The sequence below is a fragment of the Panthera pardus genome, unplaced genomic scaffold (assembly GCF_024362965.1).
Source record: "Panthera pardus isolate Hobbes unplaced genomic scaffold, ASM2436296v1 HiC_scaffold_328, whole genome shotgun sequence".
Classification (NCBI taxonomy): domain Eukaryota; kingdom Metazoa; phylum Chordata; class Mammalia; order Carnivora; family Felidae; genus Panthera; species Panthera pardus.
Window position 1 is genome coordinate 25789 of NW_026526908.1, and position 26369 is coordinate 52157.

The window sequence follows — 26369 nt, forward strand, 5'->3', positions numbered from 1 at the left end:
GGGGGTCGGGGCGGGGAGAAGACAGTGACAAACAGACTCTTAACTAGGAAACGAACTGAGGGCTTCCAGAGCAAGGTGGGGAATGGGTGAAACAGCTGCTGGGGATTAAGAAGTGCACCTGGGATGAGCACCGGATGACGTGTGGAAGGGTTGCTCTATATTTTACACCTGAAACTAATACTACATTGTATCTTTACTCACTGCAATTTAAATTCAAGATAACGTACATTAATGACAGGTACCTACCAGGTTTTCTGTAGTTTGCAATCACTTAATTAGGTTGGAAAAATAACCATGAAACTTTTTAAAAGGCATGTATGATATGGGGGACAGTTTGTGCCCTTACCTCGGTCACTGGTTCTAGCAGGACTCGGAAAGTGGGTCCCAGCTCATTCTTCTAGGAGTTCCCAAGACGAGCATTTCATGTATTCATGTCCTAACGGAATGCAGCTCCCGTTCTTCTGAATTTCTGTCAGGGTTTCTTCCCGGAAACAAGCCTGAATCTGGAACAACAAACCATCGACTGTATCGATGAGGTGATGTCGTGGGCCTCCACAATCCACGAGACCTTTAGTAAAATATGTCTTGTTCAAATACTGTCTGGGAAGGGGAGGAATGAAACACGGGAACAGCCCAGAAAACGCAAGGGTCTGTGCAGCTCAGCAACCAGCTTGCCCAGGGAAGGCACCCAGCACCCACTCCTCAGCACTCAGTACAATAAGACAAATTCTCTCTGGCGACTCAGGAGATGCCAAGTTGCTACAAATCTCCCAAGATCTCCCCTGGGGCGGGCGGCACAACCTGCTGGAAATGCAGCTCTGCTCTCTGTACTGAGGCAGCGGCAGAGGCCCTGAGTCCTCTGGGAGCAATCAAAGCCCTTCCTGCTCTCAGGTGCCCTGGGTCAGAAAAGCCGATGGTGCGCCCTCTGCTGGCTATCACTGCCTGGGCAGAGGAACCCGCCTCTCTGGGTCTATGGTGCTCGAGCTCTCTCTGTTGGCCATCGTGGGCATTCTTGCAATGTGGAAGGCCCTGGTCGCTCAGCTGAGACACTGAAGTTGCCTGGGCAACTAAACCTGTTCTCCACATTGGCAAAGGTTTTAATGACAGGGCCTGGGACACAAAGAAATCTTTTCCTTCTCCTTTCTTGTGAGTGAAGAATGAAACCGACTTTATTAACGTAATGACATCATTTGTAATGTTTTAAGCAATGTTCATAGAAAAATAGACCGCCAATTTACACTTGCTGAGCAAGTGGTAATTGTGTTTACCACCAAAATACTTAGGTCAGATAAAGAACGAACAACTTTGAGAGAGATACCGGCGTAAGCTATGGAATGAATGAGTCCTAGGGATACAAGGGACAGCCAATGCAATGGAGTCAATCCTGTAATAATACTGTTGCATGCTTTCACAGGATAGCTACACTTGTGCTTAAGTACAATATAATTTATAGACATATGGAATGACTACAATGTATGCCTAAAACTCATACAACAAATGTGTGAACAATATTTCAATTAAAAATAGACATCCTTTACACTATGTTTAATTTCTCCTTCTTTGCCAATAAACTATCATTCCTGGGGCTCTTGGGTGGCTTAGCCGGCTAAGCGTCCGACTTTGACGCAAGTTGTGATCTTGCAGTCCATGAGTTTGAGCCCCGCGTCAGGCTCTGTCCTGAGAGCTCAGAGCCTCGAGCCTGCCTCAGATTCGGTATCTCCCACTCTCTCCCCCCTCCCCAGCTCGGGATCTCTCCAAAAAAGAAAAAAAGAAACATTAAAAATGAAAAATCATTCCTCATTTGGAATTTGTGAAATTCCATTTCTACCAGATTCTCTAACATCACCATCTTGATGTGGAGAGCTTATCTGAAAAGTCACTAAAAATATCTTTGATGACACATATGTGACAAGGTCAGAATGAAACTTACAGGGAGCTATGAATCAGTTTTGAATTTACAGTATGTATCCTTGGCTAATATTTCCAATGAAACGTGCTTTAGGGACACGGATGGATGAAATAATGTCCACCAGTCATATAGGTAAATATCCTATAGGACCATTATGCCTTCAATTACTAATTGCCATCTCTTCAGCATTAAAAGAAAGCTGGGACAAGAAAATGTCTTTGAATTTGATGTAAGAGAAGACTAGAGTGTTTTAAAGTGTTCACCTACCTTCTGGAATGCTCAGATTAGTTGTGGACAGGAGGATAGCAACCCACGTTTGGGATGCACACCGCTAGTCCCAGAGGGAGGATATGTACCTTACTGTCAATTTTTTAATCAATATCAGCAGTCCACCTCTACCAGGTACAGACTTCAGGACCTGGGGACAACATGATGCCTGATGCCTGGGTTCAGAACTTGAGGAATGCCAGCTGGTGGGGGAGAGGGGAAATCCAACAGGGCCTGGGGCAGTGAGAGAGATGGCCCAGGACACCTCCCCACAGGGCAGACTTGGAGTATACCTGCCAAAGAGCAGCACAATCTCCCTCAAGACATCCCTCTCCATGACAGAACATGAGGCTGAGCCTCACAATTCCAGAAGAAATGAGGGATACCAATGGTTCAATTCCAATGGCTTCTGCAGAGCTTGGACCCAGGGATGTTGGAGTCTTGGGGTCATGGAACTCTGATGCCCATGATACCAGCCCTTTCTGCCCCAGCACTCAGAGCCACCTCATACATCCCCTCTCCCCTGATGTATCTAACGCCATCCACATACCTCGAGCAGGTGTCTACCTTCCTCTTTGTACTTCCTCTTTGTCACTGTTTCTCTCTAACCACATCTCTCTATGTTTCTTCCTTTCACTCTTTAGGGAGTGGTGTAACATATGGTGCTAACCTTCATTCTTATACATGTGAATATCCAATTTTCCCAGCACCAGTTATTCAAGAGACTATTCTTCTCCACTGTGTATCTTTGACTCCCTTGTCAAATACTAGTTGACTGTGCATGCTTGGGTTTAGATTGGGCTCTCAATTTCCATTCCATTGTCTTATGTGTGTGCTTATGCCAGTGACATAACTGACTTCTTTGTGTTAGAATGTAGCTTGAAATCGAGAAGTGTGATGCCTCCTATTTTGTCCTTTCTTGCATTGGCTACTTAGGGTCTCTTTGTGGTTCCAAATACATTTGAGGAAATGTGTTTCTAATTGCATAAAAATTGCATCGGAGTCTTGATAGAGATAGCACTGAATCTCTAGGGGGCTTTGAGTAGTATGGACATTGTATCTGTATTAATTCCTCCTACAGATGGACATGGGGTGGCTTTTCACTGACTTGTGTGTTCTGTTTCTTCCATGAAAATTGAATTTCTTACATTTCTGCACACAGGTTTTATAGTTTTCTGTAGAGATCTTTCACCTCCTTGGCTAAATTTATTCCAATAAATTTTATTGTTTTTGATGCTATTGTAAACGTATGGCCAACTAATCTTTGACAAAGCAGGAAAGATTATCCAAGGGAAAAAAGACAGTCTCTTTAACAAATGGTGCTGGGAGAACTGGACAGCAACATGCAGAAGATTGAAACTAGACCACTTTCTCACACCATTCACAAAAATAAACTCAAAATGGATAAAGGATCTGAATGTGAGACAGGAAACCATCCAAACCCTAGAGGAGAAAGCAGGAAAAGACCTCTCTGATTCAGCCGTAGCAATTTCTTACTTGACACATCCCCAAAGGCAAGGGAATTAAAAGCAAAAATGAACTACTGGGACCTCATGAAGATAAAAAGCTTCTGCACAGCAAAGGAAACAACCAACATAACTAAAAGGCAACCAACGGAATGGGAAAATATATTTGCAAATGACATATCGGACAAAGGGCTAGTATCCAAAATCTATAAAGAGCTCACCAAACTCCACGCCCAAAAAACAATCTAGTGAATAAATGGGCAGAAAACATGAATAGACACTTCTCTAACGAAGACATCCAGATGGCCAACAGACACATGAAAAGATGCTCAACGTCGCTCCTCATCAGGGAAATACAAATCAAAACCACATTCAGATATCACCTCACGCCAGTCAGAGTGGCCAAAATGAACAAATCAGGAGACTATAGATGCTGGCGAGGATGTGGAGAAATGGGAACCCTCTTGCACTCTTGGTGGGAATGCAAATTGGTGCAGCCGCTCTGGAGAACAGTGTGGAGGTTCCTCAAAAAATTAAAAATAGACTACCCTGTGACCCAGCAATAGCACTGCTAGGAATTTACCCAAGGGATACAGGAGTACTGATGCATAGGGGCACTTGTACCCCAATGTTTATAGCAGCACTCTCAACAATAGCCAAATTATGGAAAGAACCTAAATGTCCATCAACTGATGAATGGATAAACAAATTGTGGTTTATATACACAATGGAGTACTACGTGGCAATGAGAAAGAATGAAATATGGCCCTTTTTAGCAACATGGTTGGAACTGGAGAGTGTTATGCTAAGTGAAATAAGCCATACAGAGAAAGACAGATACCATATGGTTTCACACTTATGTAGATCCTGAGAAACTTAACAGAAACCAATGGGGGAGGGGAAGGAAAAAAAAGAAGTTAGAGTGGAAGAGAGTCAAAACATAAGAGACTCTTAAAAACTGAGAACAAAATGAGGGTTGGTGGGGGGTGGGAGATAGGGGAGGGTGGGTGATGGGTATTGAGGAGGGCACATTTTGGGTTGAGCACTGGGTGTTGTATGGAAACCAATTCGACAATAAACTTCATATATTGAAAAAAAATAAAATAAAATGTATTTAGTTTAGTTTAAATTTATGTATGCATTTCTTTAGTATTTATTTTTTCAAGTTTTTTATTTAAATTCTAATTGGTTAGCATACAGTGTATGTTAATTTCAGGTATAGAATGTAGTCATCCATCACTTACATACAACACCCAGTGATCCTCACTGCTAGCGCCCTCCATAGCCCATCACCCATTTAACCCATGCCCCTGCCCACCTCACTTATAGTAACCCTCCATTTGCTATTTGTAGTTAAGAGTCTGGTTTCTGGTTGATTTTTATTTCATTCAATTATGTGAGGGGTCACATTTATTGATTTGCATTTCTGAAACATCCTGCCTTTACAGGGAAAAAACCCTTCATCATGGTCAATGATCCTTTTCATGTGATCCTGAATTTGGTTTGCCTGTATGTTACTGGGAATTATTCATCTATATTCATCACGGGGATACTGGCCTATAGATTTCTGTTCAGCTAGTATCCTTTCTGGCTTCCTACCAGGGTAATTCCAGTCTCATGAAATGAGTTTGGTGGTGTTCATTCCTTTTGAATCAGTGAGAGTACCGCTGTTAGTTCTTCTACAAACGTTTGGTTAAATTCACCAATGAATCCACCTGGTCCTGGGGTTTTCTTCCTTGGCAGAACATCGATTACTGATTCAATTTACTTACATTGGTTATCTTCTTGTATTGATACAGTCTTCCTTTAATGGGTCTGTGCAAACCTTCTATATCTTCCTGATACAATCTTGGTAGGTTGTGTGTTTCTAAGAACCTATCCATTTCTTCTAGGTAGGTAGTTTTCTGTCATCTAATTTGGCCATAGTCGCCACTTTGTCTGCTTTATGTTTCTTTTGTATAAGGCATAATATCTTCTCTTTTATGTATAATTCTTTTGAATTTGGTCCTCTTTATGTCTTAGCATAGTCTATGTATAGTCCTGACAATTTTATTTCACTCTTCTGAAAACTCACTGTTGGTCTTCTTCATATTTTCTATTGATTTCATGGTCTGTTTCATTGGTTTCCACTCTCATATGGATTAATTTCTCCCTTTTGAGAACATTGGGCATAGATTGTTTTTTTCTTCTGGTTCTTAGAAGTTAAAGGTAGGTTGTTCATTTGAGTCTCAAATCTATCCTCCACGCATGCAAATCCAGTGACTCATCAGAGAACCTTCAATAGGTCTTTTCTGTCCTATTTCTCATTCTCAGAACTCTGAGAAATAGAATCCGAAAATTTATTTGAAGACACAATAAATGAAAACTTCCCTAATGTGGGGAGGGAAACAGATCCAGAGCAGGAGGCACAAAGAACCCTCATTATATTCAACAGAAGCAGATCCACACCAAGTCGTATAGTAATTAAAACCCAAAATGTCGTGATAAAGAAAAATTTTCACAGCAAGAAAACAAAAGTTGACAGTTACCTACAAGGGAAACCCCATAAGGTTATCACTGGATGTATTTCAGTAAGTGAGCAGCACGGTTTTGTAAAGTGAGTGAGTGAAACCGCAAGTGAGCAGCACGGTTTGGTAAAGGTGCCGAATGGAAAACATCTGCAGCCAAAGAGAGTCTATCCAGCAAACTATCATTCAGAAGGAAGGAGAGATTAAGAGGTTCCCAAATAAATACTAAGCGAGTTCACAATCAACAAACCACCCCTGCAAGAAATGTTAAAGGGGACATTTTAAGTGGAAAAGAAACACCTAAAGTGACAATATTAAAGTGTGAAATGCAAAAGCAATAAAAATGAGTTTATCTGTAAAACATCAGTCAAAGTATTCACAATATGAAAGGTTTCGAAATAGGAACACTACATAGCTACAAAACGGGGAGGAGAGGAGTAAACAACTGGTTCAAACTTAAACAACTATCAACTTAATATAGACTCCTATATGCAGAAGTGGTTAGGTACAAACCTAATAATACCCACAAATCAAACACTACTAATACATATGCAGAGTATAAAGACAAACAATTTCAACTGTGAAATTGTGAAGAAACCCGGCAAATCAAAAAAAGAGAAAGAGAACAAAGGATCAGAAAAAATCAGAAATAACCAATATCAAGTAATAATAGGACAAGTACATGTCTATCAATTACTTTGAATAGAAACAGAATAAATGCTCAAATCAAAGGCACTGGGTGACAGGGGCAACTGGATGGCTCAATCGCTTGAGATTTCGACTCTTGATTTCGGTTCAGGCTATGATCGCAGGATCATGGGATTGAGCCCCAACTGGGCTCTGCACTGAGCATGGAACTTGGTGAGGATTCATTCTCATTCTCATTCTCTCTCTCCCTCTCTCTCTGTCTCTCTCTTCCCTCATTCCCCCCTCCCCACCCTCCCATGCCTGTGCTCTCCCTCTTCATAATAAAAGGCACTGGATGATAGAATGAGTAAATATATAGGACCCATCTATCTTCTACCTACAAGAGACTAATTATAGAACTAAGGTTTCAAAAGAAATCTGCAGTAGCAGTACCTTTATCAGACAAAATAGATTTAAAAATAAAACTGTAACAAGAGACAAAGAAGGACAATATAATAATAAAAGATACAATCCAACAAAAAGAACAATTGGAAACATATATGCGCTCAATCTGAGAGCATTCAAATACACAAAGCAGTCCAAAACTAAAGAATTGATAGTCATCCAATAATAGTAGGGCACTTTAACACCCCAATGACATCAATGGAGAGATTTTTCCATCAGAAAATCACAAAGGAATTAGAGACTTTGAATGATAGAGTAGACCAGATGGACTTAACCAATATATTTTAGACATTCCATCTTAAAACAGCACAATACACATTCGTTTCACGTGCACATAGAACATTCCCCACACTCGATAAAAAGGTCATAAAACAAGCCAAAACAAAATCAAACCGATCGACACCATACCATGTGTCTTTTCAGACCACAATGCTATGAAACTGGAAGTCTGAAACAAACAAAAAAAAAATTCCGGAAAGGCACAAAATCATGAAAGTTAAATAACATGCTACTAAACAATCAATGGCTCAACCAACAAATCAAAGAGAAAATACAAAAAAAAAATGAAAACAAATGAAAATGAAAATACAACAATCCAAATTTCTGTAAAGCAGGAAAACTGGTTCTAACAGGGAAGTTTATAACAATACATGTCTGCCTCAGGAAAAAAAGAAACAAAAAAAAAACCCAAAAACTGAAGTAAACACCATAACTTTATAAAATAAAAACCAGACAAAGGACAACAAACAAAACTCACAAAGGACAGAATGAAGAAAATAATTAAAATCAAAAAAGAAATAAATGATATAGAGATTCAAACTATGCATCCGATGCATCAAAAACAGATGAGGCAGTACGTGAAATCCTATCATACCGAGAGAGGCAGCGTGGCGGTGTGAAACAGTCCAGAGCCAAGCAAGAATGGAGCAAGGCAAAAACAACCTCCAGTGCACAGAGACAGGGGCGAAAAAAATGAACACACTCCCTCCCAGATGCAGGGCGGTGTCCACGGATAAACATCTCCCCGCTCCAAGTGGCAGTGTAAACATAACTTACTTCTTGTCCTAGACCTAACCCTAACAATAACCCAAGTCCCAACACCTAAACATAACAGCTAACCCTAACCAGAACCCAAATACTAAACCCAGTCCCTATCCCTACGCCTAAACCCAAACCTAACCCTACCGAATTGAGAAAGTAAACAAACCCTGAACTAACCCTAAACTTGTGACTAAATCTCTTACTCTAACTCTATAACTCTAACCCTAAAACCCTAACCCTAATGCTCTAACTATACCCACTAACCCTAAAGTTATAAAACATAAAACTAACCCTAACCATAACCATAAAACTCTAACACTAACCCTAACGCTAACCGCGAATCGAATCTCCAAACCCATAACCCGAACGCAAGTCCTAGACCTAGACCTCACCTTATCCCTAAACCTAATGCAAACCCTAACACTAATGCTATCAACTTACCCTAACCCCACCATCTAACCATTATCCTAACTCTCAAACCCAAACAATAACTCTAAACCTAAGCCTAACGCAAGCCCAAACCTAATGCCTAAACCTAACTCTAACTCCAAACCCTAACCCTTAAGCATAACCCTAAACATAACCCTAATGCATAAACCTAACTCTATCCCCTAACACTATCCCCTAACACCAACCCTAACCCTAACCCTAACCCCTAACACCAAACCCAATCCCAAACCCTAACCCAACGCACACGACACACAGGAATGGTGTCACATCCACACTGGTGAAGTCCCTGGTCAGAACATTAACCCTAGTTAAGGATCTTTCTAGATGGGGACCCAATTCCTATCTCTGAGAACACCACAAACAAATGGCCCAAAGCAGTGCAGAATTACTCCACATGGAACATCGAACATCATCATGACATTTCCAATGCCCGCATGGAGCAGCACAAGGGGGCTGATGAGGCCCAACTGAAGATGGCACACACACGAGGCTGGTCCTGGAACACAACGACTAAGCCTGAACAGCCCATTCTGATGAGGCCCACACACATTCCTCTGGGGAGACCACTACACTGCGGAGGTTCAGCGCTTGGAGCTTCCTGGGACCTAACCCTAACCTTAACTGTGACACTCACATACCGCTCAAACTAAAACTCACCCCAACTCTAAACCTAACCCTACACATGACTCGCAACCGCGCATGGACCCTCATTCAGCCCTCAGGGTGATCACGGCACTGGTGTCGCTTTGGCCCTGGCAACATCCATGGAACGAACCTTAACCTTGGCAAAAGCTTTCTCCTAATGGGGACCCAATTCCTAAGTCTAAGGGCATGACGGACATGGGGCCGAGAAGCGGAGGAGGATTACGTGGCATGGAACCTGGAACATCACCATGTCATTTCCAAAGACCAGAAGGAGCTCCACAGGGGACTTCTTGAAGTCTAACCGAGGAGTGGCACTGGCACCCAAAACTCAGCCTAACTGGGACCCTCCTTAGACCCCTCTACTCAGCCTTGTGGGGTGACAATGGCCCTACTGGGGGTATAGTTCCAGGAGCCTCCTGTGACCAAGCCCTAATCTTAACAGTGACCCACAGTATACACGTGAACCTAAACCTCACCTCATCTTTAACACTCACCCTACACCTGACTCGCACCATGCATGTGCCCTCATATAATCGATTCAGGGAGATCACAGGACTGGTGTCACTTCAGCCCTGGAGATTTCCCTGGCCAAAACCCTAACTGTAGCTAAGGCTTTCTGCATATGGAGACCGAATTTCCACAGTCTGACAAGAGCAGGCACAATTGGTTGAGAAGCGGTGCAGGATAATTGTGTGTGAAGCGTGGAACATCACCATGTCATTTCCAAAGCAGGGCTTCAGATGCACAGGAGGATTCCTGAGGCCTACTGAAGAGTGTGGATATAGGTGTGGGGCCGTGGAATGCAAAGACTAATGCTGACCGGTACCCTTCCTTCTGCACTCCAGTCAGCCCTTCGGGGAGACAACTGCACTGCTGTAGGTTCAGGGTCTAGAACCTCCTGGGAACTAATCTCAACCATAAACAGAAACGTAACCCTAACGCTACACCTAAACCTAACACGAACTCTCACACTAACTCTAAACCAGACCTACACCCGCCCATGTGCCCACATTTCAGCCCTCCATGGAATTCATGAGAATGGTATCGCTTTGGCCCTGGCGACGTCCCTGTACCAAACGCTAATCCTAGCTAAGGCTCTCTCACCATGGAGACCCAATTCCAAAGTCTGATAACAGCATGTACATGGGTTCCAGAATCAGTGCAGAAATACTCAACATAACATGGAACATCACCATGTCATATCCAAAACACGACTGCAGCTACAACAGAGGATTTATGAGTACTACATGAAGAGCATTCCATACACTTGTCTGGACTTTGTACACAAAGAAAAATCCATACTGGAAACCTCCCTTGTATACTCCACTCAGCCCTTCGGGGAGACAACTTCGGGGAGACAGCTGGACGAGGGGATTCCTGAGCCCCACCAGAAGGGTGGCCCATACATTTGACTGGCCATGGAACACAAAGACTAATCCTGACCGGCACCCTCCCTTGTGTACTCCACTGAAACCTTCAGGGAGACAACTCCTCTGCTGTGGGTTCAGTACCTGGAGCCTCCTGGGACATAACCCTGACCCTAACCCTAACCCTAACCCTAAAGCTTACCCTACACCTGACCCTATCTATCACACTAACTCTAAAACAGACCCAGAGCCAAGAATGTGCCCTCACGTCACCCTCCATGGATTCACAACACTGGTGTCACTTTGGCCCTGGCAATGTCCCTGGACCGAACCCTAACCCTAGGTAAGGCTTTCTTCCCTGGGGACCCAATTCCAAAGTCTGACAACAGCATGCACACGGGTTCAAGAATCAGTGGAGAAATACTCACCATGGAATGTGTAACATCACAACATCATTTCCAAAGATCTATGGCAGCTGTACTAGAGGTCTTCTTAGGCCTAACCAAAGGGTGGCCCATATATTTGTCTAGCCTTGGAATCAAAAAACTAATCCTGACGGGCACCTTCCCTTGTGTACTCCACTCAGAACTTTGGGGAGACATTGCTCTGCTGTGGGGTGTCTAGAGACTCCTGGGACCTAACCCTAACCCTAAACATAACCTTAAACATAACCATCACCCTACACCTAACCCTATCTGTAACCCTAACCCTACACGTGACCCGCACCGTCGCATGGGCCCTCACTTCAGCCCTCGAGGGAGATCACGAGACTGGAGTCGCTTCAGCCCTGGCGATGTCCCTGGACCGAACCCTAACCCTAGCTAACACTAGCTAAGGCTCTCTCCCCATGGGGACCCAAAACCAAGTGTGACAACACCACGCACCTGGGGTCCAGAAGTGGTGCAGGATCACTCGGCATAGAACCTGGAACAACACCATGTCCTTTCAAAGACCCGGCTGCGGCATCCCGAGAGGATTCCAGAGGCCTCACTGACCAGTGGCCCAAAGAGCTGTGTGGTCTTGGAAGACCAAGACTAATCATGACTAACACCCTACCATGTGCCCTCATCTTATTCCTTCGGGAAGACAACTGCACTGCTGTGGGTTCAGCGCCTGGAGCATCCTGGGTCCTAACACTACCCTAAACCTAAGCCTAACAAGAACCCTCAACCGAAACCTAATCCTATCTCAAACACTAACCCTCCACTTGACCATCACCATTGCATGGGCTCTCACTTCATCCCTGGAGGGACATCACGAGACTGGAGTCGCTTCGGACCTGGCGACGTCCAGGGACAGAATGTTAACCCTAGCTAAGGCTCTCTCCCCATGTGGACCCAAAACCAAAGTCTGACAACGCCACATGCCTGGGCTCCAGAAGCGGTGCAGGATCACTCGGGATAGAACCTGGAAGGTCCCCATGTTCTTTCGAAGGCCTGGCTGCAGCTGCCTGATAGGATTCCTGAGGCCTACTACACCAGTGACCCATAGAGTTGTCAGGCCTTGGAACCAAAAGACTAATCCTGACTAGCACCCTCCCTTGTACACTCATCCCAGCGGGGAGACAACGGCACTGCTGTGCTTTCAGTGCCTGGAGCCTCCTGGGACCTAATTCTAACCCTAACCCTAAACGTAATCCTAACCAGAACCCTCAACCGAAACCTAATCCTATCTTGAACTCTAACCCTACACTTGACCCACATCGTCACTGGGCCTCAATTCAGCCCGTGAGGGAGATCACGAACCTGGAGTCGCTTCGGTCCTGCCGACTACCCTGGACCTCACCCTAACCCTGGTTAAGGCACAAACCCTGTGGGGAACCAATTGCAAAGACTGACAACAGGAAACACACAGTTTCGAGATCAGTGTAGAAATACTCTACACAGAATGTAGAACATCACTACATCATTTCCAAAGCACGACTGCAGCTGCACAAGAGGATTCCTAAGGCCTATCTGAAGTGTCGCTCATACATTAGTCTGGAATTGGAACACAAAGACTTATCCTGACTGACACCCTCCCTGGGGACACCACTCGGCCCCTCAGGTAGACAACAGCACTGTTGTGGAATCAGTGCTTGGAGCCTCCTGGGACCTAACCCTAACCGAAACCATAACCCAAACCATATCCCTCAACCTACACTTAACCCTATCTCTAACCCTAACCCTGTACTTCACCTGAAACTTCGCATGGGCCCTCAATCAGCCCTCTAGGAAGATCATGAAACTGGAGTCGCTTCAGCCCTGGTGACTTCCCAGGACCGAACCCTAACCCTAGCTAAGGCTATCTCCCCATGTGGAATAAATTTCAAGTCTGAAAACAGCATGCACATGAGATCGACAATCAGTGCAGAAATACTCGGCATGGAACATGGAAATTCACCATGTCATTTGCAAAGCGCGACTGCAGCTGCATGAGAGGATTCCTGAGGCCTACCTGTAGGGTGGCCAATACATTTTTCTGGCCTTGAAACCCAAAGCCTAATGCTGACCGGCACCCTCCTTTGTGTAGTGCACTCAGCCCTTTAGGGAGACAACTGATCTACTGTGAGTTCAGTGCCTGGAGTCTCGTGTGACCTAACCCAAACCCTATCCATGACCCAAACCATAACCCTCACCCTACACCTAACCCTATCTAGCACACTAACTCTACAGCGGACTCACAGCCACACATTTTCCCTCACTTCACCTTCCATGGAATTAACAACACTGGTGTCGCTTCAGCCCTGGCAACTTCCCTGGACCAAATCCTAAACCTAGCTAAGCCTCTCTTCCCATGGGGTCCCAACTCCAAAGTCTGACAATACCACACAGACGGGTTCGAGAATCAGTGCAGAAATACTCAGTATGGAGCGTGTAACATCACCATGTCGTTTTCAAAGCGTGACTGCATCTGCACGAGAGGATTCCTGAGGCCTACCTGAAGGATGGCCCATACATTCATCTGGCCTTGAAACCCAAAGACTAATCCTGACCAGCACCCTCCCTTGTGTCCCCCACTCAGCCCTTTGGGGAGACAAAGGTTCTTCTGTGGGGTCAGTGCCTGGAGCCTCCTGGGACCTAACACTAACCCTACACATAACCCTAACCGTAACACTCACCCTACACTTAACCCATTCTCTAACACTAACCATACACTTGACGCGCACCCTCCCATGTGCCCTCATTTCAGCCCTTGAGGGAGATCACAAAACTGGAGTCGCTTGAGCCGGGTCTATTTGCCTGGACCGAATCCTAACCCTAGCTAAGACTCTCTCACCATGGGGACCCAATTCCAAAGTCTAACAACAGCCCGCTCAAGGGTTCAAGAATCGGTACAGAAATACTCGGCATGGAACGTGGAATATCAGTATGTCATTTTCTAAGGGTGACTGCAGCTGCAAGAGAGGTTTACCAAGGCTTACCCGAAGGGTGGCCCAGATATTTGTGTGGCCTAGAATCCAAAGGCTAATCATGACCGGCACCCTCCCTTGTGTCTTCCACTCAGCCCTTCGGGGAAACATCTGCACTGCCTTGGGGTCAGTGTCTGGAGGCTCCTGAGACCTAAACCTAACAGAAACCCTAACCAGAACCCTCAGGCAAACCCAAACCCTATATCGAACTCTAACCCTACACTTGAAGCACACAGTCACATGGGCCCCCACTTCAGCCCTCGAGGAAGGTCACGAAACTGGTCTCGTCAACACTGGCGATGTCCCTGGATCGAACCCTAACCCTAGCTAACGCTCTCTCCCCATGGGTACCCAATACCAAAGTCTGACAACCCCACGCGACTGGGGTCCTGAAGCGGTACAGGATCACCTGGCATAGAACCTGGAACATCACTATGTTGTTTCCAAGCCCCACTGTAGCTGCCCCTGAGAATTCCTGAGGCCTACCCGACCAGTGGCCCATACAGTTGTCTGGCCTTCGAACCCAAAAATTAATCCTGACGAGCATGATCCACTGTGCCCTCACTCAGCCCTTCCGGGAGACAACTGCACTGCTGTGGGGTCAGCGCTTGGATCCCCCTGGGAACTAACCCTAACCCTAACACTAGCCAAAACTCTCAACAAAACCCTAACCCTATCTCAATTCAAAGCCTATTCATGACATGCACCTTCGCATGGGTCCTCAATTCAACCCGCCAAGGAGATCACAAGACTGGATTCGCTTTGGCATTGGTGATGTCACTCAATCGAACCCTAAATTTAGCTAAGGTCTCTCCCATGGGGACCCAATACCAAAGTCTGAAAATACCACGTGTCTGGGCGCATGAAGCAGTACAGAATCACTCGGCAAAAATCTTGGACCATCACCATGTCCTTTCAAAATCCTGGCTGCAGCTGCCCAAGAGGATACCTGAGGCCACCCTGAAGGGTGGCCTATACATTTGTCTGACCTTGGAACTCAAAGACTAATCCTGACCGGCATCCTCCCTTGTGTACTCCACTCAGCCCTTCGGGGGGACAGTTGCTCTGATGTAGGGTCAGTGCCTGGAGTCTCCTGGGACATACCCTAACCCTAACCGTAATCCTAACCCTAGCCCTCAACCTGCTCCTAACCCTATTTATCACACTAACTCTACAGCAGGCCCACAGCTGTGCATGTGCCGTCACCTCAGTCCTCCATGGAATTTATGATACTGGTGTCGCCTCAGCCCTGTCGTCCCTGGTCCGAACCCTAACCGTTGCTATGGCTCTCTCCCCATGGGACCCAATTCCAAAGTCTGACTACAACACGCACACGGGTTCGAAAAAAGGTGCAGAAACACTTGGCATGGAACCTGAAACATCACCATGTGATTTCCAAAGCGCGAGTGTGTCTACAAGAGAGTATTTCTGAGGCCTACCTGAATAACGTCCCATAGAGTAGTCTGGTCTTGGAACCCAAAGAATAATCCTGACTGGTACCCTCCCTTGTGTACTCCACTCAACCCTTCGTGGAGACAAGTGCACTGTTGGGGTTTCAGTGCCTGGAGCATCCTGGGTCCTAAGTCTAACCCTAACCTTAACCCTAACCATAACCCTCAACCTACACCTAACCCTGTCTCATTAAAAAGGACAACATCAGAATCAGAGGGCTCCCAGAAGATGAAGAGAGAGACAAAGGGGTAGAAGTGTTAAGTCAGCAAGTCATAGCGGATATTTTTTTTTTTTTTACCTAGGAAAAGGCACAGACATTAAAGTCCAGGAAGCACAGAAGACTCCCATAAGATTCCATAAAAATCCACCAGTAAAAGGAATATCACATTCAAATTCACAAAATACTCAGGCAAGGAAAGAATCATGAATGCAGCAAGGGAAAAAAGTCCTTAACCAACAAGGGAAGACAACACAGATCAGGTTTGCAGCAGACCTACCCACAGAGGCTTGGCAGGCCAGAAAGGAGTGGCAAGATATACTCAATGTGCTGAATCAGAAAACTATGCAGCCAAGAATTCCTTATCCAGCAAATCTGTCGTTCAAAATAGAAGGACAGATTAAAAGTTTCCCAGACAATAAAACTTAAAGGAGTTTGTGACCACTAAGCAATTCCTCAAGAAATTTTCAGGGGGGCTCCCTGAGGGGAGAAAAGATTAAAAAAAGAATAAAAAAACACCAAAAGTACCAAAGACTGGATAGCACAAAAAAACACCACCACAAAATCCAACGCTACAAGACACATAACGGCCATAATCTCATATCTGTGAGTACTCACTCTAAACGTCAATGGCATAGATGCTCCAATCAAAATACACAAGGTAACAGGGTGGGGAAAAAAACAAGATCCATCTATATGCTGTTTACAAGAGACCCATATTAGACCTAAAGGCGCCTTCAGATTGAAAGGAAGGGGCTGCAGAACCATCTATCATGCTAATGATCGCCAAAGAAAGACGGAGTAGCCTTGCTCATATCAGACAATCTAGATTTCAAAATAAAGACTGTAACAAGAGATGAATAAGTGTGTTGTATCATAATTGAGGGGGTCTATCCACCAAGAAGACCTAACAATTGTAAACATTTATGCTCCCAATGTGAAAGCACACAAAGATATAAATCAATTAATCACAAATATAAGGAAGCTCATTGATAATAAAACCATAATACTATGGGACTTCAACACCCCATTATGACAACAGAAAGATCATTTAAACAGAAAATCAACAAACAAACAATGGATTTGAGTGTATATAAAAACACTATATTTGAGTGAATATACACATACATATATATACACACACACATACATACACACACACATATACATAGTGATATATATATCACTTATATATATAAGATATATATATATATATATATATATATATATATATATATATATATATAAAAGACTGAAATCTTGCCATTTGCAACTACGTGTTTAGAACTGTAGGGTATTATGTTAAGTGAAATTAGAGAAAGACAAAAATCATGACTTCACTCACATGAGGACTTTAAGAGACAAAACATGAACATAAGGGAAGGGAAACAAAAATAAAAACAGTCAGGGGGACAAAACAGAATGGACTCATAACTATGTAGGACAGACAGAGTGTTACTGGACAGGATGTGGGAGGGGGTTTGGCTAAATGGGTAAGGGGAATTAAGGAATATACTCATGAAATCATTGTTGCACTATATGCTAACTAATTTGGATGTAAATTTTAAAACATAAAAAAAAATGAAAAAAAAGGAATGAATGGGTGAACCAAGAAGTTAAAGAGAAAACTAAAAAGTACATGGAAGCCAATGAAACGGATAACACCACACCCCTAAACCTCTGGGATTCAGCAAAAGTAGTAATAAGAGGAAGTTTATAGCAATCCAGGCCTTCCAAAAGAGGTAAGAGGGTCTCAGATACACAGCCCAACTTTATACCTTAAAGAGCTGGAAAAAGAACAACAAATAAAACCAAAACCAGCAGAAGACAAGAAATGATAAAGATTACAGCAAAAATCAATGCTATCGAAACTGAAAACAAAAACAAAAACACACACAGAAAAAAAACAACAACAAATAACCCCCTCCACCCACACACAAAACAGTAGAACAGATCATTGAAACCAGAAGCTTGTTCTTTGAAATAATTAATAACATTGATAAACCACTAGCCAGTTGGATCAAAAAGAAAAAGGAAAGGACCCAAATAAATAAAATTACGAATGAAAGAGGAGAGGTCACAACCAACGCAGCAGAAATACAAATAATAAGAGAATATTACCAGCAAATATATGCCAATAAAATGGACAATCTGGAAGAAAGAGACAAATTCCTAGAAATATATAAACTAACAAAACTGAAACAGGAAGAAATAGAAAATTTGAACAGATCCATAACCAGTAAAGACATTGAATTAGTAATCAAAAATTTCCCAAGAAAAAGAGCCTAGGGCCAGATGGCTTTCCAGGGGAATTCTACTAAACATTTAAGGAAGAGTTAACACCTATGCTCTTGAAGCTGTCCCAAAAAAAGAAATGGAAGTAAAACTTCCAAACATTTTCTCTGAACCCAGCTTTACCTTGACTCCAAAACCAGAAAAAGACCCACTAAAAAGGAGAAGTATACACAAATTTTCATGATGAACATGGATACAAAAATCTTCCACAAGATATGAACCAACCAGATCTAACAATACATTTAAACGTTACTCACCACGACCAAGTGGGATTAATACCTGGAATACAAATTGGGTTCAATATCCACAAAACAATCAATGTGACTTATCACATCGATAAAAGAAAGGACAAGAACCACATGATCCTCTCAATAGATGCAGAGAAAGCATTTGACAAAATACAGCATCCTTTCTTGATAACATCCTTCAAGAACGTAGGGATAGAAGGATCATACCTCGAGATCATAAAAGGCATATATGAAAGGCCCGATGCTAATATTGTCCTCAAAGGGGCAACACTGAGAGCTTTCCTCCTAAGGTCAGGAACAAGACAAGGATGTCCACTCTCGCCACTGGTATTCAACATAATATGGGAATTCTTAGCCTCAGCAATCAAACAACACAAAGAAATAAAAGGCATCCAAATCGTCCAGGAGGAGCTCAACCTTTCATTCTTCATAGATGGCATGAAACTCTATGTGGAAAACCCACAATAGTCAACAAAAAACTGCTAGAAATAATACAGGAATTCAGCAAAGTGGCAGGATACAAAATCAATGCACAGAAATCAGTTGCATTCCTATGCACCAACAATGAAGCAAGAGAAAGAGGGATCAGGGAATCGATCCCATTTAAAATTGCACCAAAACCCATAAAATACCTAGGAATAAATCTAACCAAATAGGTGAAAAATCTATACACTGAAAACTATAGAAAGCTTATGAAAGAAATTGCAGATGGCAAGCACACAGAAAAGACAAATATTGCATGCTCCTGGATAGGAAGAACAAATATTGTTAAAATGTCAATAGTACCCAGAACAATCTACATAGTCAACACAATACTTATCAAAATAATACCATCATTCTTCACGGAGCTACAACAAAGAATCCTACAATTTGTATGGAACCAGAAAAGACCCGGAATAGCCAAAGCTATCTTGAAAAAGAAAACCTAAGTAGGAAGCATCACAATCCTGGACTTCAAGCTGTATTACAAAGCAGTAATCACCAAGACAGTATGCTCTTGCCACAAGAACAGATACTCAGATGAGTGGAAGAGAATACGAACACAGAAATGGACCCAGAAACGTATGGCCAACTAATCTTTGACAAAAAGGATAGAATATCCAATGGAATAAATACAGTCTCCTCAGCAAGAGTGCTGGGAAAACTGGACAGCGACATACAGAAGAATGAGTCTGGACCACTTTCTCACACTCAAAATGGATGAAAGACCCTCAAAATGGATGAAAGACCTAAATGTAACATAGGAAGCCATCAAAACCCTCGAGGAGAAAGCTGGCAGAAACCTCTTTGATGTTTGCTTCCACAACTTCTTAGTCAACAAGTCTCCAGAGGCAAGGGAAACAAAAGCAAAAATGAACGATTAAGACCTCATCAAAATAAAAAGCTTCTGCACAGTGAAGGAAACAATCAGCAAAACTAAAAGGCAACCAACAGAATGGGAGAAGATATTTGCAAACGACATATGAGATAAAGGATTAGTATACAAAATCTATAAAGAACATATCGAACTCAATACCCAAAAAACAAGTAATCCAGTGAAGAAATGAGCAAAGACATGAGCAAACATCTTCCAAGGATGACATCCAGATGGCCAAATGAAACATGAAAAAATGCTCAACATCACTCATCATCATGGAAGTACAAATCAAAAACACAATGAGATAACACCTCACCCCTGTGAGAATGGCTAACACTAACAACTCGGGCAACAACAGATGTTGGCGAGGAAGCAGAGAAAGAGTAACTCTTGCACTGCTGGCGGGAATGCAAACTGGCACAGTCACTCTGGAAACCAGTAGGTAGGTTCCTCACAAAATGAAAAAGAGGACTACTCTACAACCCAGCAGTTGCACTACTAGGTATTTATCCAAATGATACAGATGTGCTATTTTGAAGGGAAAAGTGAACCTCAAAGTTATAGAAGCACCATCAACAACAGCTAAAGTATGGAAAAAACCAAAATGTCCATCGATGGATGAATGGATAAAGAAGATGTGGTGTATACACACACACACACACACACACACACACACACACACACACACACAATAGAGTATTGCTTAGCAATCCAAAAGAATAAAATGTTGCCATTTAACCTGCATGGATGGAACTAGAGGGTATTATGCTAAGCGAATTTAGTCAGAGAAAGACAAATATTATAGGACCTCACTCGTATGAGGACTTTAAGATACAAAACAGATGAATATAAAGGACGGGAAGCAAAATAATATAAAAACATGGAGGGGGACAAAAATATAAAAAAAAACCTCTTAAGTGTGGAGAATAAACAGGGTTACTGGAGGGACTATTGGAGGGCTGATGTGCTAAATGGGTAAGGGACTTTAAGTAATCTACTACTGAGATCATTGTTCCACATTATGCTAACTTGGATGTAAATTAAAAAATAAATTAACTAAAAATTAAAAAAATTATCCCAGTAAATAAAAGACATCCCAACAGAATATTGTTGAAAAGGTGTCAGTCATGAGTCCCCACTAAGGTTTGTACCTAAGTGGCTTTCTTAATTTCCCTAGTTTCTCATAAATACGGACAGTGCGCTCTGACACAAATCTGCTCTTGCCCTGCCTCAAGGTGAGCAGAAAGAATATATTCACCTTTGACTTGGGTTGTTAAAAATAAAAGAGAAAAGCAAATTCATTTAAGATAAAGCAACTTTTACTCATGATGCAAAATCTGCTTGACTACTTTGGACATAATGTATTGCATTTGTTTATGGCTGACTTTGCCTAAATTAGTGAATCTATTTAAATGACCAAATATTGCACATTTCACTTAGTTGCAAACACACACACACACACACACACACACACACACACACACACAAATAGCATGAAACAAAAATGAATAGTATATAACATAAATGCAGTAAGGACATAAAAGATTAGTTTTCCTATAAAACATAAAATAACTGCTTTGGCAACAGTTTTCCATTTGATAACTTCACAAGCAAATTTATATTGACTTCCAATTTATTAACCATTTTTAGAAATACTATGTTTAATGATAACTCTAAATACAAATGGGATTATTTTTCAGAAAGAGGGAAACATTTTTTTTCTCCTTAGTATATTAATTAAGCTGAAAACTGAAAGGATATCAGTTTTGTAAAAGACAATCCCAACAGACAACATTGTTGGTATCTGAACCATCATGTCAGTAAAAGTACAGTCAGTGAGGCTGTATCCTTGACTGAAAATCATGCACCATTTGTGGAGGGAACGCCAGAAACTCTCCTCCAACATGATGATTGTCATTCAGGAGCTGTATTTTTTTTTTTATTTGATGAAATGGCATGTTCAAACTATCTTTATCATGACTCCAGTCTCTGGCTTTTTAAGTCCAGGTCAGTTCTAAAATGGTCTTAATTCATTTTCCTTGGGTAACTTCTCTTAATCCTGAATACCCAAATAAAAGAGACCTCAAATTAATTTTTTGATCATTAAAGAAAATAGGTCTACCAAAACGACATATACCAAACCTTACTAGCTATGATAGTATGCTTATCTCTTCCAAGTTACTAAAAGATTACTGCTTGTATTCAGCTTAATGGTCAACCTGGCATTTAATGGGAGCCTAGGGAAACAACAGTAATGTATTTTTGGAATTTCAGGATATTTCTTTGTTTCAATCAGCAGTCACTATAAATATGTTATGGTCTGCAGATTTATTCTAGACCTATTTTCTATGTTTAAGTTTATATTTGAGAGAGAGAGAAAGAGCATGATCCAGGGAGGGGCAGAGAGAGGGAACACAGAATCGCAATCAGGCTCCAGGCTCCCAGCTGCCAGCACAAAGCCCAACATGGAGTTCAAAGTCATGAGCAGTGAGATCATGACCTGTGCCAAAGTCAGATGATTAACCAACTGAGCCACACAGATGCCCGAAGACCTATTTTAAATTTGCAAATATCAGACTCCAAAAGTACTGACTATTATCTAAGCCTTTAGCTCATTCACAAGTTGCATTGATTTTGAACAAACGTAATTTTGATAAGATGCGCTAGTCTTCTATTTTTAGGAGCTACACAGACATAGAAGCAGAAAACCAACAGCTTCCTCATACACAACTTAAGAATCACCTCTACACCACTGATGCCAATTTAAAACAACCATTATATGGCCACTTGATCAACATTCATAAGGTCATGGCAATGGTTTGGAAATGCCAAATGAAACCAGAGCTCAACACGTGTAAGGAGTCACACCATGACCCTTAGGATTTCCATCTACATGTCCAAATGACAACTATTAACAGCTGCTTTCCTGTCAATTTAATGATGGTACAACTTACATGAATGCAGATATAACATACTTTTTAAAACAAAGCTCATTCTGAAATAGACAATCTATGCAGACAAATCCTAAGTTCTATTTCAAAAATCAGCTGCACCCAAAGAAAGAACGATACTCTCTTAACTATAAATAACTGACTTTCAAAATCTACGACGGGTTTTCACCAATACAGCTCAGTCATGTTACCAAGAACACATGGTAAACTCTCACAACAAAGGCAATGACCTTTTCCTCTATATTGTAGGAAAAAATAACAGCTATTATCTTGACATTATGAATTCATCCTATAATTCAGACCTGTTAAAAAGGAAACAAACTCTCTCAGTATTCTTACTGGCTAAATTTTGCAAAGGGAAGAATACGTTTATATAATCATTAAGGATAACAGAAATTCCAGCAGTAAAAAATAAAAGGATGTGATATTGAAATTCAACCTGTGGGTATAATTACTCAGATACTAAACTTAATCCCATTTCCTGAATTGTTACACCAGCTTTACACGTACCATTGCTTATATTATACCATGCTGAAATATGGCTTTTCCCCATTCATCTTGGGGACATATGGTAGATGAAAGAAAGTGGGCTTTGGAGCCCATGAGAACAAAGTTATCCAAAGGACAGCACTTACTAGTATTGTGATCTCAGAAACATGACCTACTCTCTTTTGAGCTTCAGATTGTTGATTTTCAAAATGAAAATCATACTTACCTCACCTGGAGGTTATGATGTCCGTGCTAAAGATGTAATTCCAGTGCCAGCCAGGAACTTGGAGCATAGAGGTAGAGGGAAGATGCAAGCCTATACAAATAAATAAACAGAGTTATAACTTGGGCTAAGGGCAAACTGGGATTAGCACTGTGTGAGCAAATAACGGGCACAAGGGCATAAAGAAAAAAAAACCCATGTAGGTAGTGACTAGGTACAACAGACATAAACCTGTTATGGAATGGATTTGCCCCCAAAATCCATACATTGAAGTCCTAACTACCCATGGGACTGTACTTGGATACCAGATCTTGAAAGGTAAAGTGGAGGTCGAATGAGCTCATTTGCGGGGAGGGACTCTAGTCTGATAACCGGTGTCCTATAGGAAGAGAGTGGGCAACTACACACACAGAAGGAAGACCACGTGAAGACAGTGGGAAGGAGGCCATCCACCAGTCATGGAGAGAGGACACCCACCCTGGCCACACCTTGATCTGAAGTGTGAGAAAATAAATAAATCAATTTCTGTTGCTTAAGCCACCCAGTCTGTGGTACATTGTGATGGCAGACACAGCAAAACAATACGAAATCCTAATATTTACTTGCTCAGCAAATGGTTTGTGAGCCTTTGAAGGAGTCGGGCACTGTTCGAGGGCCCTAAGGAACCAGCCCTAAACAAAGCTAGTTTGGTCTTTGGAGCCCATGGAGCCGACAATCTGGCAGGGACTGCAGTAGGCAACATCCAGCAAGCAAGAAAGAAAACAGATGGTGCCAAGGGCCAGGAAGAAAAAGAATGCAGGGAAGGGATATGGGGTGTTCAGGTCGGAGAAGGAACAGTTTTCAGTTTTACATAGAGAGCTAGCAGAGAATCCACTGAGCAGGTGATGTCAGAGCAAGGTTATGACGGAATTGAGGGAGTATGTCTTGTTGGCACGTGGAAGTATATCTCCGACAGAGAGAGGCAAACTGATTGCAAAGACCTGAAGCAGGAGTATGTGCTTGACAAGCTCAGGGAACAGGGAGGGGCCAGTGTGGCAGCAGCCCAGTAAACAACGGGAGGGGAATAGGAGAGGCCTATAGGGAGGTAGCAGATTCTGGGGAGGGTAGCACCTGTGTGGTGCACAGCTGGAGTCAGGTGTCTGGAGACATGAACAGCTGTGGGCAGCGCATAAAGACTTAGAGGCCCCAGATGCTGGCATATAGAAGCCTGAGGCTGGCTGAGATCACCCCAAAGTAAGGGCGGGTGGAAAGCAGATGGGGGGCAGGAAGAAGACGAGGACCTACCAACACAGACACTGGTGAGCAGCGGCCCAGACGGTGGGAGGAGGAAGGAAGTAATTTTTAAAGAAAGGGGGTAATCAATTGAGACTGTAAAATGGTGCCACGTAATCCACATACTGAAGTTTGAGACTTCACTGTGACCTTCAGCGATGTGTGTCATCCATTAAAGAGATGAGAACTAGGGACAAGTGGGAGAGGAAGCCCATTCAGACTCAGCTGACAGAGAAACAAGGGAAGTTCTGCAGACACTGGCACGTGCGCTGCTAGGCGTAGGAAGACAAAGCAGGTGGTGCTGGATGGGAAGTGATTGCTCCCCGTGGGCCGGGAGAAACAGCTGCAGGTGCAAAGGAAACAATAATGCTAGTATGTGCAACACGAAATATTTGTACTTGTGTAAGCTGTATCAGAGCGGATAACCATGGATAGTTAACCATGAGATAAAAATAACCTAAATGTAAAGTCAATATCAAACTAATTGTTGACCCAACATGGATAGGCAATCAAGGAAAGATGAAACGAAGTAAAAGGAACTCAGTGAACACAAACCCCACCTGCTTACCAGTAAAATCACCTCTAGCATTTCTAGTTTTAGAGGCCCCGCCTGCCTAGGGACATTCATGAAATGGCCATGGTATCCTGACCGTGGAAAAGTAGCATAATCACTTGTTTCCTAAATAGTGACTCATTTGAATGGCCACACGAGGGTTTTACTCTCTTCGTAAAACCGTAAAACCAATCAGTGAAATGGACCTTCCCGTGAAGAGGCGGGAATAGGGCAAGAAGACAAGTAGACCGATGGAGCTGCTTTAAAATGTTTTCAGCTTCACTGTTTTTTTTGAGAGAGAGAGACAGACAGACAGACAGACAGACAGACAGACAGAACACACGTGGGGAAGGGGCAGACAGAGAGTGAGACACAGGATTTGAAGCAGGCTCCATGTTCAGAGTCATCAGCACAGAGATGAAGCGAGGGTTCGAAACCACAAACCGTGAGACTATGACCTGAAGTGGGACACTTAATCCACTGAACGGCCGAGGCAGTGCAAAATACGTCTGGCCTAAAAGGAACATCAAGGCTACATCACCGATGAAGGGGTGCAGAAGGGGCACATGCATGATCCCCTCCCATGCCAAGGTGTGGGAAAGAACATGAGTGACACCCCTCCATCGCAGAGACAGTGGCGCAATGGTGACCCCCTCCCTTGATGTGGGAGAGCGCATGTGTTAACCCCCTCCTGCCCAAAGGGGGGGGAAGCTAATGCTTGAAAACCTTTCATACCCAGGGTGGAGGAAGTACTACCTAAGCCTTACCCTACCCCTTATGTCAGTGTCAACCCTAACAATTAATTACCTTAAGAGATGTGTGTTTCTTCAGCTGTGAAAGTGAAAGAACCATTCATGAAATATCACATTTAATAGTGACACCACTACTCTCCCTAAAAGGTGGCACTGTGCATGGGTGACCATCTCACACACCAACCAGGGGCAAGGCAGAATCCTGAACCACTTCTGGCATCAAGTGGGGTGGGGCACATGTTTGAACACCCTCCAATGCTGAGGGGGGTTATGTGCATGTGTGAACACCCTTCCCACCGAGGTGAGTGGGGCCAAGCATGAACACTGTCCCTTGCTGAGGGAAGGTTGTGTGCCTGTACAAATGGTCTGCCTCACAGAGCGGGGGTTGTGGGCATGCCTGAACCCCCTTTGGCAAGGGGGGGGGG

General features: G+C 43.0%; 1 long non-coding RNA gene across 1 annotated transcript; it reads right to left on the reverse strand.

Moving 5' to 3' along the window:
- Window positions 1-346: 346 nt before the first annotated feature.
- On the reverse strand, window positions 347-26369 carry LOC128774508 (uncharacterized). Its single transcript, XR_008419043.1, has 3 exons — window positions 26000-26369; window positions 23371-23460; window positions 347-503 (listed from the first exon to the last, which is right to left on the reverse strand). It is a non-coding gene; the product is annotated as an uncharacterized LOC128774508 (long non-coding RNA).